The sequence below is a fragment of the Procambarus clarkii genome, chromosome 34, assembly GCF_040958095.1.
Source record: "Procambarus clarkii isolate CNS0578487 chromosome 34, FALCON_Pclarkii_2.0, whole genome shotgun sequence".
NCBI classification, from domain to species: domain Eukaryota; kingdom Metazoa; phylum Arthropoda; class Malacostraca; order Decapoda; family Cambaridae; genus Procambarus; species Procambarus clarkii.
The window spans coordinates 41,477,908-41,483,907 of NC_091183.1; the positions used below are offsets into that span (position 1 = coordinate 41,477,908).

The following is a 6,000-nucleotide window of genomic DNA, read 5'->3' on the forward strand; positions in this document are numbered from 1 at the left end:
CCATAGCCCGTGCTACTTGGAACTTTTGTTCTGAGTAGCTGAATCTAAAACAACAACAACGGCTAGAAAGGCGGAGTCCAAGAGCTAGCTGCTCGACCCGCTCAACACACACACACTGGCCGACTCTTCCTCTCTCTCAGACAGGAGCAAGAGCCAGCCTACAGCCAGCAAGCCAAGGGAGCCGGTCGGCCGAGCGGACAGCACGCTGGACTTGTGATCCTGTGGTCCTGGGTTCGATCCCAGGCGCCGGCGAGGAACAATGGTCAGAGTTTCTTTCACCCTATGCCCCTGTTACCTAGCAGTAAAATAGGTACCTGGGTGTTAGTCAGCTGTCACGGGCTGCTTCCTCGGGATTGGAGGCCTGGTCGAGGACCGGGCCGCGGGGACACTAAAGCCCCGAAATCATCTCAAGATAACCTCAAGATACACGGCCAGGTTCCTCCCCCGGGCAGATGGACAACACGGGTCCTGTCCTCCACCACCTTCAACAGTTTACCTTGTGTTTACCTGGCCGAGGGTGACCTGGGGTTCCTCCTTTTCTTCCCACTTCCAATATCAAAATGTTACATCCAGTTTAGCCAAATATCTTTTTCGCTTGCTCACTAACACACACACACACACAAGCTCAACCCCTGCAAGTACAACTAGGTGAGTACACACACACACACACGCACACACACACACACACACACACACACACACACACACACACACACACACACAAGCTCAACCCCCGCAAGTACAACTAGGTGAGTACACACACGCACGCACACACGCACTCTTGGTTGATCGGTCGATGCCTCATTCGCTCACTCACTCACTCGATCATTCACTCTTTTACCAAGGTCTTTTTTTGTATCATATTTTAAATCTATCCAATTTTAATCCATTATTTCGTGGTCTATTGTGCTTCGATATATTTATCAGGATAGTAATATCCTGCAGTAAGGTATCAGGTGAGAGGCCACAGATGAATACTGGCAATATAGCCACGTCAGAAGCACTATATTACAATCCCACTGTGGAGGCTGACTCCATACATGGAGACGGAGGTAGTGGAGGCTGACTCCATACATGGAGACGGAGGTAGTGGAGGCTGACTCCATACATGGAGCCGGAGGTAGTGGAGGCTGACTCCATACATGGAGACGGAGGTAGTGGAGGCTGACTCCATACATGGAGCCGGAGGTAGTGGAGGCTGACTCCATACATGGAGCCGGAGGTAGTGGAGGCTGACTCCATACATGGAGCCGGAGGTAGTGGAGGCTGACTCCATACATGGAGACGGAGGTAGTGGAGGCTGACTCCATACATGGAGCCGGAGGTAGTGGAGGCTGACTCCATACATGGAGCCGGAGGTAGTGGAGGCTGACTCCATACATGGAGACGGAGGCAGTGGAGGCTGACTCCATACATGGAGACGGAGGTAGTGGAGGCTGACTCCATACATGGAGCCGGAGGTAGTGGAGGCTGACTCCATACATGGAGCCGGAGGTAGTGGAGGCTGACTCCATACATGGAGACGGAGGTAGTGGAGGCTGACTCCATACATGGAGACGGAGGTAGTGGAGGCTGACTCCATACATGGAGCCGGAGGTAGTGGAGGCTGACTCCATACATGGAGCCGGAGGTAGTGGAGGCTGACTCCATACATGGAGACGGAGGTAGTGGAGGCTGACTCCATACATGGAGACGGAGGTAGTGGAGGCTGACTCCATACATGGAGACGGAGGTAGTGGAGGCTGACTCCATACATGGAGACGGAGGTAGTGGAGGCTGACTCCATACATGGAGACGGAGGTAGTGGAGGCTGACTCCATACATGGAGACGGAGGTAGTGGAGGCTGACTCCATACATGGAGACGGAGGTAGTGGAGGCTGACTCCATACATGGAGACGGAGGTAGTGGAGGCTGACTCCATACATGGAGACGGAGGTAGTGGAGGCTGACTCCATACATGGAGACGGAGGTAGTGGAGGCTGACTCCATACATGGAGACGGAGGTAGTGGAGGCTGACTTCATACATGGAGACGGAGGTAGTGGAGGCCTAGGTACGGAGGTAGATTTACATATATAAATGTAAAAATGATATAAGTGAACAACTATAGAGCGAAGGCTAAAAGCTATTATCCAAGAGCTGCAGCTCAACCGCTGCAAGCAAGGCTAGGTGAATTACAGACATTCCAGGCTGGACCAAACACGAAACAGTACAAAAAGAAGTCAGGCCAAAATTAGGACGTATTTATAACAATAATCTACAATCTGGATCAAGTCAGGGTAGTCACGAGGGGAGTGTGTACAGCGATGGGGACGCCCACGACTTCTGCCTTAAAACCAAAGGGAGGGGGTAGGAGGGTTTGGGGGGTTCAGCTGGGACCCGAGGAACCCCTCCAGACACCCCTCTGATGAAGCGTGATGAGGGGTTACCTTGAGGTGCTTCCGGGGCTTAGCGTCCCCGCGGCCCGGTCGTCGACCAGGCCTCCTGGTTGCTGGACTAATCAACCAGGCTGTTGGACGCGGCTGCTCGCAGCCTGACGTATGAGTCACATGGGGAAGGGATATCTATCAACACTAAGGGCCCAAGACTTTTCACCAATTCCGCTACACATTGGGGGCATAACTAGCCGACCTTTCACGACATTTTCAAAGAGACAACTCGATAAACACCTCTAAAGGGTACCAGATCAACCAGGTTCATACGAGCAGCCGCGTCTAAACAGCCTGCTTGACCAGACCACCAACTAGGAGGCCTTATCAGAGATCGGGCCGCGGGGGTCGTTGATCCTCGGAATCACTGCAAGGTTAAGGGGACGCACTGACCTTTGACAGTGATAGGAAAACGGAGGAATGGAGTCTAATGACGAGGCTCCCCCTTGGAACAATCTTAGTTACACCTGATGTAACGTGGGGTGGGGGGTCGAACCGAGACACAGAAGAGGAACCCAACCCGTTCTCGCACTTGCGTATAGTCAATATTGGCTTATTTAATAAGTGCATATGTGACATACTAATTGATTGTGAATATTTTAGTTTACCTTGAAAAGCTTCATAGAAAACACCAACCTCACCTAACCTTCTTAGTATGTTAAGATAAGCATCTTATTGCTTCTTATTTACAATTATTACTTAACCTATCAACGGTATAGGTTAAGTAATAATTGTAATTAAGAAGCAATAAGATGCTTATCTTAACATACTAAGAAGGTTAGGTGAGGTTGGTGTTTTCTATGAAGCTTTTCAAGGTAAACTAAAATATTTACAATCAATTAGTATGTCACATATACACTTATTAAATAAGCCAATATTGACTATACGCAAGTGCGAGAACGGGTTGCAACAACACAGCATGTGACACAGCAGACTACTGGAGAACAAGTGAGGTATGGAAGAGAAACGATAAATGACCTTGACAAAGACCAAGCCAAAGTTAAGGTTGACTTAGGCACTTAGGGGGTCTAAGACCACCATCTGCTTCAAGGTTAAACTACACCACGAAGCTCTAATAGCACTCTCCTTTTTACCCAGTCCTGGGGCCAGATTCACGAAGCAGTTAAGCAGGCACTTACGAACGTATACATCTTTTCTCAATCTTTGACACCTTTGGTTACATTTATTAAACAGTTTACAAGCATGAAAACTTCCCAATCAACTGTTGTTATTGTTATAAACAGCCTCCTGGTGCTTCGGAGCTCATTAACTGTTTAATAATTGTGAACAAAGCCGCCAAAGATTGAGAAAAGATGGACAGGTTCGTAAGTGCTTGCGTAACTGCTTCTTGAATCTGGCCCCCTGGACTCTACAGGACATCCTGTAGAGTCCAGGACTGTGCGGTACCACATCTAGGAACAGTAATATTCACGGTTTACGCTGAAACCAACTAAAGTGTTTAAGAAAAGAGAATATTGTGCGAAACAGTAAATCAAGTGTTTGAATAAGTTGAGTCAAGAATTAGTAGAGAATACGCTAGCTAATCTCGAGAACATGTTAGTACGCTAATTACCCCTCAGAACCACCTAGTTACCCCCGAGAACAAGCTAGTTACCCCCGAGAACAAGCTAGTTACCCCCGAGAACAAGCTAGTTACCCCCGAGAACAAGCTAGTTACCCCCGAGAACAAGCTAGTTACCCCCGAGAACAAGCTAGTTACCCCCGAGGACACGCTAATTACCCCCGAGAACAAGCTAGTTACCCCCGAGAACAAGCTAGTTACCCCCGAGAACAAGCTAGTTACTCCCGAGAACAAGCTAGTTACCCCCGAGAACAAGCTAGTTACCCCCGAGAACAAGCTAGTTACCCCCGAGAACAAGCTAGTTACCCCCGAGAACAAGCTAGTTACCCCCGAGAACAAGCTAGTTACCCCCGAGAACACGCTAGTTACCCCCGAGAACACGCTAGTTACTCCCGAGAACAAGCTAGTTACCCCCGAGAACACGCTAGTTACCCCCGAGAACAAGCTAGTTACCACCGAGGGCACGCTAATTACCCCCGAGAACAAGCTAGTTACCCCCGAGAACAAGCTAGTTACCCCCGAGAACACGCTAGTTACCCCCGAGAACAAGCTAGTTACCCCCGAGAACAAGCTAGTTACCCCCGAGAACACGCTAGTTACCCCCGAGAACAAGCTAGTTACCCCCGAGAACAAGCTAGTTACCCCCGAGAACACGCTAGTTACCCCCGAGAACAAGCTAGTTACCCCCGAGAACAAGCTAGTTACCCCCGAGAACAAGCTAGTTACCCCCGAGAACAAGCTAGTTACCCCCGAGAACACGCTAGTTACCCCCGAGAACAAGCTAGTTACCCCCGAGAACAAGCTAGTTACCCCCGAGAACAAGCTAGTTACCCCCGAGAACAAGCTAGTTACCCCCGAGAACAAGCTAGTTACCCCCGAGAACAAGCTAGTTACCCCCGCTTGCTGGCGAATCATGAACAGCCATGTTAGTATTGGTGATGAGAACGACGGCGGTGGCTGACTACTGACGGAGCTAACAACGAGGAGGCTGACGGAGCGGTGTTGGCGGTGGTGGTAGTGGAATGCTCATCATGTCACACACGAACACCCACACGCTGACGAACGTAACTGCGTGTACGTGCGTCTGCGTGCGTGCGTGCGTCTATGTGAACGCGTGCGTGAGTTCGGGGTTGCAAAGACGCGTTCTTTTGTATATTCCCACGAGGCCGAAGTCGTTTCCGTAGACGACAGCAAGATTGAACGAGCGCCGGCGCCTTTGATTTACCTGTGCCGTTTCGCCATTCATACCTGGAGTGTACCTGGATGGAGTGATAACAAGAGAGAATGGGGCTGTGGAAGGTCGTGGAGCAAGGTCAAGGTGGAGTGGAGTAATGTATTCTCACAGGAGGAAGGTCACAGGATTCTGGAAGTCCGGAAAGAAATTCAGGAAGTTTGGAACGAGTTAAATGGATTTCTCGAGCTTCGAATCTTATCTTACCTTCCGATGACTCCAGGGATCAACGTCCTTGTGACCCGGTCTCTGACCAGGCCACGTGATTGACAGTTTAGTCAATCAGGCTGCGCTGACATATGAATCACAGCCTAGTGGATTTGGTATTCTTCGAAGATGTTTATTAAGTTCTCTTTGCAACACCGTGAGAGGGCCTCCTCCAAGGAGTGCCGGACCAACCGGGCTGTGGTTGGTATGTGGGCCTGCGGGCCGCTCCAAGCAACAGCCTAGTGGACCAAACTCTCACAAGTCAAGCCTGGCCTCGGGCCGGGCTTGGGGAGTAGAACAACTCCCAGAACCCCATCAACCAGGTATCAACCAGGTATCAACCAGGTATCAACCAGGGCGGCCAGTTATACCCCTTATGTTTAGCGGGAGTGTGTTGACAAGTCTCGGGCATCTGATGTTGATAGAGTTCTCTCTCTCAGAGTACCTACTGCACCTCTGCTTCTCACCAGGGGTATTGTGCACATCCTGCCGTGTCTACTGGTCTCATGTGATGCTATTTCCACGTGCAAATTTGCAACCAGTCCTTTTAG

At 50.2% G+C, this 6,000-nt stretch overlaps 1 protein-coding gene across 2 annotated transcripts in view; it reads right to left on the reverse strand.

Annotated features, from left to right (window-relative positions):
- The window catches only part of LOC123762116 (protein sax-3), a 498,674-nt gene that overhangs the window by 245,421 nt on the left and 247,253 nt on the right, over positions 1–6,000 (reverse strand). The window lies entirely within an intron of this gene.